The sequence below is a fragment of the Anabrus simplex genome, chromosome 6 (genome assembly GCF_040414725.1).
Source record: "Anabrus simplex isolate iqAnaSimp1 chromosome 6, ASM4041472v1, whole genome shotgun sequence".
Lineage (NCBI taxonomy): Eukaryota > Metazoa > Arthropoda > Insecta > Orthoptera > Tettigoniidae > Anabrus > Anabrus simplex.
The window spans coordinates 191,647,772-191,663,922 of NC_090270.1; the positions used below are offsets into that span (position 1 = coordinate 191,647,772).

Here is a 16,151-nt window from a genome sequence, read left to right on the forward strand (position 1 = left end):
ATTCAGTATTCTCCAGGCAGTAATATTCCCATCCAATTCATAGATGCTAAATTTGCTTTCATCTGCAAATATTACAGTTTTCTAGAAGTCAAAATCTTTTCCCATGTGCTCTCCAGATTTTAACCTTTCCTGTTCAGTTTGTAGACCAATGATTTTTTTCCTACCAACTCGTCCATGCCTGTTAGTTTTCCTGATAATGCACCTAATTGTTCCTGAAAGGGCTTTCTTTCCTGTATGTTCCTCAACCATCACCATAAGTTTTGGAGCAGCAATCATTGGATTCTTCTTAACTCTTGTAACATCCAATGTTCCTCTGTAGAATTAAAGATTATTTTTTCTGACTTCATCCTTATTTTCAATCCAGTTAGTACTGTTGTACTGATCTGTAACACATTTCCCAGTTGAATGACTTCTATTCACAATTTGGCCAATTTCTCATAATGATTTTCCTGATTTATAATGCAAAGTCGTCAACTCTCTTCTTTCGAAGCCTGGCTTCTCTGACTGCTTATTACACTACAGTGTGTGTACACCGCAACACTTGACGAGACTAAACCTGTCTCATGAGTTGCGTATTGCACTCGACAGTCTAACGTAAGGTGTTATACCTATCCATCGCGTTCTGTACGAGTGTCCTTGTGATCTCAGCCAGCAGCATAATATCAGAAAAATCAGAGATACTTTGATTTTTGGACAAGATAACTAAAATAGTGACATAATACAAGATATACACTAAATTTCACATAGAAATATGTGAAATATTATCACCCAACTTTCTGTTCATAACAAAACAAATTACAATCATACATGAGTTTCATTGTGACTCACTGTAGTTTCTAATTTTAGAGTACAATTTTTACTGCCAACTTCCAAAAATACCTTTTGTGAGCTACCTTTTACAGATATGTAAAGGGATTGGGGCACAAGTCATGGCAACTTTCTTTTGCACAAATGCAGGCTCTATCAGACAAATGGATAGGAGTGGGAAGCATAAGGTGCTATGGAATGTATGAATGCCAATGAGGTTTGCCAGATGCAGGATATAAAGTGAGGAAACTGTCTGCATGAAATCCTTGTGCTATATTATGTTTACTCTGAAGAGATTATACAGTACCCTTTGCAGTAAACCTTCAACATAATCTACATTCTGCACAACAAGTTGCCAACAATGCAGGAGATATCTGATAATCTCAGTGTGACTTGCAGTCTCACTTCACAATGGAGGCAATGTCCGCTCATGTCCCAAACAGTCTCCCAAGTATTTGTTCTTTCACTTTGGGGGAGAGGTCAAAATAGCATGGAGACAGGTCTGGTGAGAATGGCAGGTGTTTCAGTACTTTCCACACCCAACACAGAAGTTTCCTCCATAGCCTCTGCTGCTTGCAGTCTGGCATTGTCATGGAGAAGGATGCAAGGCTCATAACTAAGTGTCCTCTTCTGTCCATGTCCATGCACTGCATAAATACTGCAAATGACATCAGTCCAGACACTAACAGGTCTTTCGGACTGTTTCATATCTCTGCTCGTTTTATATCTGATGAAATACTGCTGCCTCATCTCCCAACAGTTCAGTACAGAAGGGCATTTCTCACAGCTTCCAGAATCTCTCTGCAACATTCTTTGGAATTGAGATTCCAGGGAATGGCCAACTTGATGTACGCATGCTGTTGCGTTATATCCATTCTGCATGGAGCCTAACCCACTACTGCAATCCCATCACTCTGTGTCGATATACTATGAGTGTTATGCTTTCCAGGACATAACCTTGTATGGTAGCACCATGCAAATGTGAGTTGGAGAGGGAGGTGAGGGAATTGCCATGACTTACACCCCAGCCCTCATATATACAGTACTGCCACTTTTTGTAGAGCTGTTTATGCTCAATTATTCCTGTTTCATTTGGGGGTCTATTATTGGCTGTTTTGGCTGCATAAGCCAAGCACTTAGATCTTTGACTTCCTTCTAAAATCTCTACTACTCCACTCCTTTTTCTTATAAAATAATGTTTCATACACCTAAATCTTCCTTGATGTTATATATGACTGAAAACCATCAAAATCCATTTGATGGTTCTCAGAATTAGCCTGAACAAACAAACTTTCAGCTATGAATAAGGAAACATGCTGCAGCAATAGACATTCAAAACACACACACAGCACATGGATCAGTTCTTTGGCTAATATCCATGATGCAACCTATTGCATTACTCTGTGCTATGTTATACAATTAATTTAAGCCCTAGTCAACTTCATACATACAAGAAAGTAATGAAAGGTTTTAATTTTCTTAATGATCTGTAAGCCATTAATGGAATTTCTTAGATCACACCAAAGAGAAACATGATGGAATTTGTAAAATGATTTAGCCCCATAATAATGCTAATTATCAAGAACATTTTTTTTTAAAGATTAAATGTGTCAATATAATAAGGAATTTGTGAAAGTATATTCCTAGCCACAAAGATAAACAGCATCATTTACATGCATTATAATTTAACACCAACACAGAAACATATGCCATCATGGAGTGATTTTCTGCTACTGCAGAGCAATGTGCCTGCATTGAACTCCTGTATATCACATAATATAAATGACATGTCAGAAATATCTCAGCAAGCAATACAAATTTCCATTCTGTCCTTCTGTGTGTTGATTATTGGATGTTAATCATTTTCCATATTCTTTGGTGTTTTAAAATCATTACCTTTGTTTTGTGTGTACATTTTATGGAATTTGTGAGTGAGAAGTTATCAGATGATGCTGAACATAAACACTAGCATCAGCAAGTTTAGACTCTTATAAAAATTTATGATTTATATTAATTATTTCCTGTGTGCTCAGAATTGTTGTTTTGATTATTTTACTTCATTGTGAACAAGTTCACACATGTTTGGTTCTCTGCTTTTACTTCCCGCGCAATGATCACATTGCTATCACGTGGTCAGTCATCCATTGTTGCTTCTGCCTGGCTTGAAAGTCAACCGTCAGTTGACAGGAGTTATCCTAAGTGATTGTATGTTAGTCCGCAAGTTATTTCAGGACTCAGGTTATTTTAAATATTGGATGTTTTGATTTCTGTATTGTTAGCTGAATGTAATTATTGTAACAAAACAAAACCATCAAATATGGGAAAGAAAGCAAATATAATCCAAGAAAAGAGCCAAGGCTTGTGCATATTGAGAAATTGGATGGTCAAACCAAAAAATAACTGAAAAATTGAAAATATCAGAATGCAGTGTTCGCGGAGCAGTGAACCGCAGAGGTGAAAATGGTGATCATGAGGATCGACCACGCAGTGGACGTCCTAGGAAGACTTCAAAAATCTAAGACAACTGTATTGTTATCCTCAGCAAGCATGGAAGGTTATCAGCAATAGACATATGCTCAGAAATAAATAAAACAAGAGAAATCTTTGTCAGTTACTACAGTGAAAAGTCTGCACGAGGCAGGACTGTTTGGTCTCGTAGCAACGCGGAAACCATTGTTTAAACTCACGAATGAAAAATTCTAAAATGTGCCAAAACTTATGCAAACTGGACCAGTGAACAATGGAATAGGGTTCTTTGGATGGATAAGTCTAAATTTGAAAAATTTAATTCTAACTGGCGCCATTACTTTCATCGACGCCACGGTGAAAGGATTATGGACAGCTGCATTATTTCATCTGTGAAGCATGGAGGGGAAGTGTAATGGTATGGGTATGTTTCGGCAACCAGGTTGGTGGTTTGTTGACTGTGGAGGGGATACTAGAAGAAACAATATCATCAAATCCTTTCATGCAATGCTGTATCATCTGGGATGTTGACTGTTGGATTTGTTTTACAGCAGGACAATGATCCCAAACACTTTCCACTTGTGCAAGCAGTATGTGGAAAGTAAGCTAGCTGCAGGCAAATTGCAGTTGAGGGTCTGGCCTCCAGAATCTCCTGACTTATCTCCTATTGACCTTCTGTGGAAGGAACTTAACATGAAATTAAAGATGCCAACCAGTGTGCATAGGTTGTGGCAATGTCTATTAGAGGCCTGGGGGCGTATAACAACCGAGACATTGAAAAAACTCATCTAGAATGCCGCTCATCTGTAAAGATGTCATCAAAGCAAAGGGAGGACACATCGATGAACAGGCAGTGTGATCACTTATGATATGATTGTACTTTCCAGTGAATGTTGTTTGTCCAGCCCTTGTCCCGTTTCCCTACGGGGTCGGGTATGAGGTGAGATGAATTTGTCGTGGCGGTTTTTTATGACCGGATGCCCTTCCTGACGTCAACCTCATCAGAGGAGTTAATGAGAGATGAAATGAATGACGTGATATATGATAGTAGGGAGAGGGTGAAACCCGGTGCCGGCACATAGCCTACTCCTGTCGAATAGCACCAAGGGGTCTGCTCAAGGCTTAACGTCCCCATCCGACGGACGAATCACCATCAACAGCGTCATATGCCCTCACTCCATATGAGCACTGCGGAGAGGTTTGGAATTTAATCCAGGCTTTTGGCACGCAATCTAGTGATTAGAAATTGTATACCACCACCTCCCCTACCCTGCCGGCCAACATTCTGATGGTGAAAATTTTTTCGACCAACGGGACTCGAACCGGCTAACCTCGGTGTTAGACCGTTTTAGACTTCAGCGCCTTAACGATCATGGCCACCAGGCGGGCTCCAGTGAATAATCAATGTAATGTGAAATAAAATCCAGCATGTAGTGAAACTAGTTAGTGGTAAAAACCATTTGTATTTCCATTGTCACTTTCAAGGAATATTTCTTCAATTTCATGAAATTTGGAAATTTGCTGGTGAGTAAACTTTCTGATGCTAGTGTACATGCATTTTTTGTAGATCCCCAAGTGGTAACCATTCAGTCTTGGATGCTGTTCCATGACCTTAACTTTGTAGCAGTTTTTCCAAGATGTTCTTTTAAGGATAAAGTGATGTCCAATATGAAACTGGTATTTTGGTTGGCTGCTATATGTTAGAAGACTTTTCAAAATACACTTCTTGTTCTCAGTTTGCTAACTTATTTATATGAAAGGCAGTTACTACTGTTTTGCATGGGCTTGGCTGGAGTCTCAATTGGCAAAAGTACTCTTTTCTCACTGCCCATCAGTGTATGCTGCATAGAAATTGCTCAGTTATCTGCACAACTAAAATTTCCTGGATACTGTTTCAGGCATACTAACATCCAGGGTTAAATCATCAGAGGGCCTATTAACAGAACTTTCATATGGAGTAGAAAAATGGTTCCCAGAAAGACATTCTTCAGTAATGCTGTGCCACATCTGAAAGGTGATATTTCATTGAAAGAATTCCCAACAGAAGGCTATGCCATACAGCAGTGTGTTTTGTACTAAAAGAAAACCAAGAAAATGGGAACCTTTATTCATGTTCCGACTTCACAGCTGCAATATTTCAAAGTGTATCCGACTAAAATGCTATTTTAGAACTCTTGGTACAGTCACTGTTCATTTATATATAATTATGATAAAGGTTTAAACTATGAAACAATCATTTTAACTTTAAAATTCATTGCACATTGTGAAATTAACTAATGGCAGTTTATACAGTAAAACCTCTAACAAGGGGAGGTCATGATATCTGCATCACCGGTTTTGTTCAAACTTTGTAGATTTGTAGTATTACATCACAAAAACACACTGGGAAAGTAGTAGCATGCAACTCTCAAAAATCTTCAGAAAAAGCTATTTTGAAAATGTTGAAAAAAGTTGTGCAAGGTTTAGCATGCCCGGTACCATCAAGCAAGAGACTGTGGCAAGGTGGTCGAGTGGTTACGGTTTTCCATTTCGGTTAAGATTGCGACTTCGAGTCTTGCTGCTACCAGCTTTTCACCCCCCCCCCCCCTCCTTTCCCCCTTTTTTCATCTATTACAAATTTATTTTCTTCTATTACTGTCAAAATAGATTTAAAAATTTTCCATCTCAATAATTCGGCCTCGTCTAATCTCTACAGAGTCGCTGGTATCCAATAAGCGATTTATACAAAAGGTGCTCGACATAAGCACTTTTCAACTGTTTGTTATTTGCTCTCCCAGGAGTTTGTTTGCACTTTGCATAGCTCCACATTCAAAAAGACTTCTGTTCGAACATAATTCAACATACGAGATCTCCATGCTGATCGAACTTATGAGCACGTCTGGTTACATCACACACAACCGTTACACGACAACGCGGTCAGACAGTGACTAACTCCTGCTCTCATTCGGAACAAGCATAAAGGGGATCAGGATATGTCAGAAAGAAAAAAAAGTTGAGATGAGTGTGACTTGAACTCACCATCTTCACAACTGAAGTGGAGAACTTGAACCATTCGACGACTGTCAGTCTGTTGCTTGATCGTACCTGGCATGCTAAACCTCTCTTAACTTCGACATTTTCAAAATCGCTTTTTTTGGAAACTTGAGAGTTGCGTGTTACTTCTTTGCCAGTGTGTTTTTGTGATTTAGTACTACCAACCTACAAAGTTTGAACAAAATCGATTTGGACATTGTGATCTCCCCTTGTAAGACTGTACAAGGGTCTGCATGAATACAACGTATGATACTAGACCCCATATTAGGCTGGGAGAATCCAAGCAATATAATTATGAAATTTTTTAGTTTCCTGGGCTAGTTACTTTTCTACATACTGTCCATAAAAGGGTGCACTTTTATACTCTCAAGAGTTCAATTGCACTTTCTACAAATTGTCCATGATCCTTGACACTTTCCTGATAAAGAAATGTATATCTGCAAATTAATAGATTCCCTGTCATCGTAAGTCAAACTACATTGCGGCAAACAAACTGCCTGGAATTGGGAAGACAAAATGCGTGCAGCAATTTTGAACAAATGCACTCATACAATACACAGCGAGTCGGTTACGATATCTGAGGAAGACGACCTGGATATATAGCAGTGTTGTGGCAGTGTCAATGGTTGCTTTTAAATTCAAAACCGATCATGAAAGCTGTCTATTCATCCCTTAAATCTTGAAAGAATTTAGCATAATTGCAGTGTTCTTTTAATAAGAACGGCAAAATGACAAGGATATGTTTAATTAGACAAGAATGAGTTCTGTTGATTTTGATTGAGAATGAGATTAGAAAGGACTATCCAGTTTTTATAAAGTATCCTCTCAAACAAAAAGCTACTTGTGACTAAGGCAAGTGAAAGAAAAAAATGAAAGCACATTATAGTCAATTTCTAACACACACACACACACACACACACACACACACTATGTAAAAGTGTATAAAATGTCTTCTGAAGAATGGGTAATGGAAGGGAAGGGTTCTAATAGAGGAAACTGTTCTTGCTTGCTCAGACAAATTTCTTAGCTATCACACTAAAGATATTTGCTTGCATTTAGACAGATATAAACAATTTGTAATATATGGTACTTAATTTTGTCTTTACAACTACACATTCAGCCCCACAATAGCTTGAGGAAACCTCTGCAGCCTCAACAGCTACAGGCTCCCACACCCACTGCTGCACGATGCCAATTTGTTACTGGGGCTTAGTCTGTACCAACCGAGGGTGTCCGAATTTGTATCCTTACACTACGGTATAATGAGTTCAACTTCATTTAAGAGAGAGTGAGAGAGTGTGTGTGTGTGTGTGTGTGTGTGTGTGTGTGTGTGTGTGTGTGTGTGTGTGGTGGGGGGGGGGTTCAAGTGTATTGTTAGCACATAGGATTACTGTATTCAAAAGGTGAAAAGATCCAAAGGAAATCCACACAATTTATTCTGGGCAATTTCTTACAAAAGAGTAGCATTACAAAAATGTTACAAACTTTGGGCTGGAAGAGTAAAGTGATAAACTGCTGATCTAAGCAGTGTTCCAACCTGTTAGCAAAGAGATTGTGTGAAATGACATTAGTAGAGAAATCTTTATTGGAGTTCATAAAGTATGGAAGATCATACTATGAAGTTGGAATTCAAGAGGACAAATTAATTTATAGAAGAGGAATAATAAATAGAATAATTTACCAAGGATTTGATAAATTTCCAAATTCTTTGAAATCGTTAAGAAAAGGCTATGTAAACAATAAGAAATCTGCCACTTGGGCGACAGTCCTAAATTCAGATCAATGACTGACTCAATTTGTGTAATAATGTTCCTTTAAATAACTGCATGTCCACCATTGCCTTAACTTGAATTTCCAATATTTACTGAAGAATACAAGTAGCCCAAGTAGAATCCACATGTGACAAACAGCTTGAAGCAAACAGAACATTTTGCCTGTGCAGTCTGTTCCAGCATCACACACAACTGGCAGTTCTAGGACTAGCCAACTGACAAATAGCCTGTGGCTGTTTCAACCAGCCTGAGGCTTTTGGTTCATGCAGTGTTTGGCCCTAACAGGAAAGTTAATTGAGGTGAAAATAACCTAACTGCTCAATTTCAACCTACCAAGCATGTGTTGCAGTCGCACGCTTTTCATGGTGCGGAAAGAGCAGAGGCTCAAGGTTCAAAGGAAACTTCCATGTAAAAAAAATTGAGATGCAATGTACTAAAGGGAAGTACTGTATTTAAGAGAAAGGAGTGTTATACAACTGCCTTTTCAGATGTTGCAGTTATACTTCTGGTGAATTACGACTAGCTGCAAGTAGACATATTCCATGAGGAACTACAATATTATGAACTGCACAGTTCAGCACACTGAATTGAATCTCTTGCAGTATTAGATGCTGACAGGACCTCAAGCTGAGTAGGGTATAGTTTCCACTTACTGGTTCCAGGCTCAACTTTTCTATCAAACCACTCTTCTGATGCTGATAGTATAAGTTTCCAAGACCTAGATCATCATTTTATCGTTCACTGTCCATCCCTGTTCAGCAAATACTTTCTTTCTACAGAGTCAGAACTTATTTTTCCTAGATATATAATATTTAAGAAGAAACAATTTAGTAGATATTTACCTTGCATGGAATTCTAAAGCCAGCTCTGTGGTGTACAGAGTGTGCCCAAATACAGTAGAGACAATACGCGACACTCGGCGAGATATCGAGGGACAGCTATTAGAGCTCTCTAGCGGGTAGACCTGAGAACTACTGATTCTGTCATACGAGCACGTGTATTTGTGTGTGAAGTTTTTGGTGCTATTTATGTGTTTTCAGTGATTTGACAAATAGTAGCGTGTCATTCCTTGATATCTCCTCTCAACATGAGGAGAAAGGTATGTGCTGTGTTTGGCTGCAGTAACTATGAAGTAGAGAAGAATGCGGTCTTTCTTTTGCCTCCCTCGTGACAAGAAAATGTAAGTAATATTGTGTTTGCATATATATTCATCCAGTGACAGATTTTTATAGTATTTCATAATCTTCTGACCTGCTCGACCCATATTTTAACTGCCTTAAAATATAATACGCATATTTTATTGTATAGTGCAGCAGTTAACCTTCAATACTGATGTGTTGTAGGTGTGATCTGTGGGTTTTAAAATGTCACAGAAGTGATTTGGATAAGGTGTACAAGAAAGAAGGGACGTTACGCTTATATAAGAATTATAAGATCTGTTCAGATCATTTCCAGGCCAGTGACTTTAGAAATCCTCGACTATACAGCCAAGGGTATGTTACATTTTTACTCTAATTGTACGTAAATATTTCTCTAAGCATCACTATCGACAATATCGACAATCCCTCTTCTCAGATTAAAGCCGGGATTTTATAGATTTTCTTTCTGTTAGTAGGCTTCAGGTTAAGATAAAAATTGTCCAGCTTTTAAATGTTCATTGCATCATGTGTGTAAGGAATGTGCTGATATTTTTATTGACAAGTGTCTTAATGTGATGTTTTTAAATGAGAAAAAAGACGAATTTAACCTTAAAAGTTCAGGGAGGAATGCTAAAGCAAAAAAGTAATGCATAAATGAAAGATGCAGCCATTTCACAGCAGTCCATTTCACATCTTGTTTATATGTCTAATTTAAGTCTTTAAATAATAACCTTTTAAATAATTCTTCATTTGTCCAGAATTGCTTTAGGAACTTCTAAGTTAATATCTCAATAATACTTTCTTTCTAGACTTAATTTATTTATCCATTTTCGTATATGCATTTCCATTGATATTTGAATTTAGTGCAACTTTTCAGGTGAAGTCACTAGGAGCACCACCGTCTAATTGTCTCCCATTTTAACAAGGCTAAATCTGTAAGTGTCGCGTATTGTCTCTACTGTATTTGGTGTGCCTGCCTCTAACTTGGAGACTGAATTATGTTCTTGGCCAGTCCAGGGATTTTAATTCTGGACTTGGCACTAGAATGGGGTTCACTCAGCCTCTATAGAATTAAACTGAGGAGCTGGCAGATACGAGAGGCAGCAGACAGTCACGAAAGCCAAGCAGGTCTGAGGATGATCTCATGCTGACCATGTTGGACTCCAATGTATGTAGGCCATCTTGCTGCGCAGCAGTCTTCTTCGTAGTCCAAGGCCCTTAATGGACTTTTGTGCTGTTCTGAAAACATCCAACAATTAACTTCAGTCAAATGTTTGTGGATTTCAGTATATATAAAGCAATAACATGAATTATGAATTGTGGCTTTCAAGGCTGCAGATTTAAAAGAAAATCACAGCAATGAAAACCTTTTGGTAAATCAGGAGTGTGTACTCCATTGGACTCATTAGTTGGACTGGTACACCTAGAAGCGTCAGTCCGTAGACATTTCCGCCCACTAACTTCTGCATTATCAAAAAAAATGTATTCCCCATGGAGTTATAATACTAATTACAGAGACAACCACAGATCAGGAACTTGCAGCAATAAGAATCTTTTGTATTATTATTATTATTATTATTATTATTATTATTATTATTATTATTATTATTAATATGGGGAGTACATTTTTCATGAAGGATCATTTCTCCACTGGCAGGTTAACAATCCTTGCTAACTAGGCAGGTAGTCTAGATGGTCTGCTAAAACACTAAGCATCAAACTATAGTATATTATGGTTTAAATACATTCCCATTTAATGTATATATAGTAATGCATCTATGGCGAGTTGCAGTTGACAGGTTATTCAAATTACAGGGATGGGAGATTGAACATCTGGACTGAGGAAATCTTGTAGGCTTGCATTTCAGCAGAATTATATCTTGATACTTTATGGTTTGTACACATTTAAGGTTACCTGACCAGTAAGAAGTATGTCGAGTCCTCAGCCTGGTTGTATCCTAAACAGACCCACCATCTGGTGTCTTAAGAGGTTCTCCTTGTGGTTGGGGGCAGTAGAAAACATCAATTTTGTCCTTTGCCTGTCATAAGGGGCGACAAAGGAGGACTCAACTCTCAACTTTGAGCCATGGTTAGAGACCAGGGTTCCCCTTTGCCAAGTCTGGCATTACTTCCCTTGTGCTGGACTGCTCACTCTTTCCTATCCAACCTCCCTTGGTCAGCACTTTTTTTCTTTTCCATCCTCAATGGTATTAAGTTTGCAAAGCCAAGGTCCTTTCCCTTCTATCCATACGTCTTGCATATTTTTCCCTCCGATTAGTGTTAACAAGATGATGGTTGATCAGTTGTAGTTCCTCTTAACATCCCAGTAGCAGCTTCTTATTAAACTAGGTCAGCAAAGCAAGGATAAGCAATGTGCATAACAGGACCCACTTAAAAGGGGCAGCAATATTTTACTATAATTACTCCCAAGAAAATAAAGTTAAGTTGTTAGGGCCTGTATTTAAGGAAACTGTACAAAATTAAGCAAGCAAGTTTTATATTCTCAGGTGAATTCTAATAGATTTCAAAAATGTTATGTATTTAGCTTTGTTATATACCGGTACTGTAAATAGGCTATAACATTAGACATAAGTGCAAGTTAAGTTTTTGTGACTTCCAATTCTGTACACTTCAGGTACTGGAAATAATATTTTGAATTTCTTTAATTTTTGAAGCTAACAATACCTTATTAACCCTTACAATAGCACTTCCACCACTGAGTGATACCCAAGTGTATAAACAGTCCTGTTGTCTTAGACACTTAATTGATAACATCAAGAAGCTTCCTTGTCATTACTGTACTCCACTGGCTCAAGTTGTGGGTTGTGAATGTCGAGGGTTGAGATAATCTGCTAAAATATTTCCATTATTATTATTATTATTATTGTTATTATTATTATTATTATTATTATTATTATTATTATTATTATTATTATTATTATTATTATTATTATTATTATTATTATTATTATTATTTGTTCATCCTAGGATATTAAAACTAAGAATTGTTTTACTGCAGCCTTCTATTCTGCATTTCTATATGTAATCATTTGAAGATATAATTTCATATTTTATATTCTAGTTGCGTATTCCAGAAAGGGAACTACTTCACCAATGAATCCTTGTTTTACCCAGAAGGACATGGGTTTGATTCGAAAAACCAAATTATAAATAAAACTGTTCTGGAGAGGCACATAAACCTGGCATTCACTTCAGCCTATGCTGGAAACTACTTTCAGGTTAATTCCTGGTGGCAAACTCAGTCTAGCATCGTGTTAATCACAATCTCACTTAAAGATGAGGTGACAGTGGTACTCCAAGGGCCTTCATTGTATAGAGATGGTTTTGTGTATTTCTAAGTACTTGCTCTAACCAATAACAAATTAATAACTACAATAGCCTACATTCATTAAAAATTGAGCATATTTTTCTTGCAGTTTACAGTTACCGGTACTGGCAAGCCTATATCTTTGTGAAGGGAATTACCAAATCCAGAAAGTTTAGGAATCACCGACCTACACATCTAAATCCAGATTGGGAAGTCTGGAGTCCATTACCCAATGGGAGGAGGAGGGAGGTAACAAAGCAGCCATGATGAAGGCTGTGTTCAGGTTGACAAATTTTGCACCTTCAGCTAACTATTATATTTTACAAGTTAGGCATCCAAAATTGAGTCCACTACTGAAAAAGCAGTATAAAGTACTAAGTATTACAATGAACTACAATTTTTTAAAAGTATTTAAAAAAAACATAAGTTGCTTTACGTTGCACAGACACAGATAGGTCTTATGCAGGTGATGGACTAGGAGTGGGAAGGAAGTGGCCGTGGCCTTAAAGTACAGCTCCAGCATTTCCTGTGTGTGAAAATGGGAAACCATGAAACACCATATTTAGGGCTGCCAACAGTGGGGTTCAAACCCACTATCTTCTGAATGCAAGCTCACAGCTGTGCACCCCTAACTGCATGACCATCTTGCTTGGTACAATGAATTAAAATACTATTGTGTTTCAATAGAAATGCTATTTCTGAATATATCCCCAGTGGTCCTCAACTTGGGAACATCATAGGGCTCCCTCCTCCAGATTCTGGCATTGCTTCAACTTGTGCTAGGCTCTTTACATACATTTCTTATATCTGATCTCCCTTGATCAACACCAGATTTCTTCTGACCTTACACAATATTTAAGGCTTTTCATAACCCTTTCCCTTATTTTGCCATTACCTTCTATAACGCTGTTGACATCTTTCTACTATAAGAATTAATAGGGGATTATATCACACTCCCCTTACCTCGTGTTAAAACAACTATTTTAAATACAATTAATTTGGGTAATACTCGAAAAGTATTTCGTGGGAGACTAATTCATTTTAATTTTAATTTTTTCCTTTCCAGTTGGTTAGAGACGAATGAGACAGTGCTCTTCTGCTTGCGATTTTTTGTTTTCAGCAAGATCAATACAATCAGACTTCCTTGTTGACGAGGTCATTTCTGCCCACTCTCTTGCTGACTGCTTATTTGAAGTTTAATGTTTTACCTTTCTGGCTGAGCATCATGATCAAAAAGAAGGAACACATTTTCATAGATTTCTTGGTTGGTTAGTTTCTTAAGTCTTTTGTTAAAAGAGATCATTTTTATACTCTTAGAACCAATTTAAATGATAACATTTGCTACAAATTGCTGGGCACATGGATTGTTACTTGCTTAACTTAATAGAACTACAATATGCAAGTACCAATATATTAAATACTTTTTAGAAAGATCCTAGCTTATCTATACTATTATAAGAGTTTTTGTATGGATGTTAATTTAGGCAACCATTCAACCTATTTCAGTAATTATTTCACCATTGTAAAGCTTATTTCTTCTAGATTAATATATTATCATATTAGCTTTCCTGTGAAGCTAGCATTTTTTAGAAATTAGATCAATTCAGAAAGAAGTGTGTGTCCAGGACACAAGAGTGAATATGCTTTCTGAACTGTTAGTCTTGTTAATGAATGGACCTCACCAAGCGTAATTCTAATTAGATTTTACAAAAAACTTTCCCATGCCTTTTCTTCCCAAGTCTGCGTTTTTCCATATGCTTTATCCGATAAAATCTGAAATTGTCTGTACTGTAAAATGGGGCGAATAGGGAAAGTCTTTTTGGTTTTTGCTTAGTAACTTTTGAAGGAATTGGTTAATTTTAAGGGGGCAAACTTTTCTGTTAAAAAGGAACTCGCATGTTTATATTTTATACACACAGAATATTCTTCTATGGTTTTAGAACTGGATATATTATTTTAAAGGGCTCTTCATATTCACCCCAATAATTAGAACATGATCATACAAATCCCAAAAAGTAATGATATTTCTGCATTCCTACACATAGTGTGAACGAGTTTTTTCCTTTTAATTACCCTATCATTTTGTATCTTATTTTCCTACATTTGGTATTTATATGATAATGTTCTAATTACCCTGGGTTCCCCTATTTTAAATAGATGTCCCTATTCTAACCGGTGTTTACGTTTGGGACACAATGTATGTTTCTAAACAGTTTTCAGTATACAATGTATTTATTATGAGTGCAGAATTTACATATTTGGCACAACAAACCAGTAATCTTCAAAATTCACTGAAAGTATATCACCCCCTTCTTACAACCAGTGGTTTCAGAAGTCACCACTTGTGTCTGCTCAAACTCATCAGCCACATTTCAGAACAGACAAATACCAGAAACTTTCGCTGACTGTCTGAGAAATGTTCCTAGGCAATTTTGCCCCGGTTTTATCACTTTCAGTACCTTTCCTACAAAGACCGTTTCTGCACCTTGATCATACAAAATCATTTTCACCCAGCTTCCTTTATTCCTTGTTCTGAATTGTTTGGTTCACTTCCTTGCTCTTCATCAGGCATCTAAGAGCTGCTCTCTTTATCAGAAGTCAGATCTTGTGCTGAAACTTTTCCCAGGAGGTACTTGAGTCTTTTTTTCCTGCCTGGCAAATTGCTAATTCTTTCAACACCATTGTAATGCATTTCTTTGAGAAAATTTTCAGACTCATTGACATTCAGGTTGCTAGAAGGCATCTTCTACTTCTTCACAGTCTCGAAGTCTCTCCAAAACCCTTTTCCTCTTTAATTGATATTGGGTCCAGATTTGTTGAACCCAGTCAATGTTCATTTCCATATTATCCTGCATATTGTTGAGAGTCTGCTTCATCAACCTTGGAAATATCTTGTCGAAAGGTTTGTTCCCTCCTCCCTTCAGTTCCCGTGACTCCATCACTTGGCACCAGGCAACTTTTAATGGTCTGAAGAGTGCCAAATTTAGAGGCTGAGTCATATGCATTGAATTTACAGGCAGAAAACTAAAAGAAACATTCTCTTTGCAAATTTCATAACAGCAAGAGACAAATGAGAGCTTAAGTTATTTCCAATAACCACCTTGTTCCAACCAAGCACCTACAGTATGGAATCTTCTCAAATCAATCAAAGCAGCATCCATCTATCCAGTCTGATTTGCTTTGGTTGTATCGAGATCCGTGTGGCTCTTGTCCATAAATCATTCAGATGCCGAGCCTTATAGATGATATAAGGCGGTAAAAGTGTCCTGTCAGCAGTTGCTGAAAACATCATGGATGTATTAGTCTTTCTTTCATTCATCACTTTTTCTGAATATTTGCACCCTCTCTTGAAGATCAGTTTGCACCAAACTGGATCATCAGCATGACAAGTTTCATCGTAATTGTTAATCACCTCAAGAGGGACCCTTCAAGAGTCTTTCCATTTTGTCAAAATACTTCCTGATGTCTGCTGATACCTTTGATCTGCTGCATATCACATTGACATTCTTTAGGAAATACTAGTGCTATGTCGAGACAGGAATCAATTTCTGGCATATTGTCTCTGAATTTAGCAACACTTGATCCTTCTGTTTTAATAATACTTAA

At 37.4% G+C, this 16,151-nt stretch overlaps 1 long non-coding RNA gene across 1 annotated transcript in view; it reads right to left on the minus strand.

Moving 5' to 3' along the window:
* LOC137501319 (uncharacterized) overlaps positions 1 to 16,151 on the minus strand; it is a 39,424-nt gene that overhangs the window by 1,412 nt on the left and 21,861 nt on the right. Inside the window, exon 2 of the long non-coding RNA XR_011018461.1 lies at positions 8,921 to 10,456. This is a non-coding gene — a long non-coding RNA (uncharacterized lncRNA). The remainder of the gene's footprint in view (positions 1 to 8,920; positions 10,457 to 16,151) is intronic.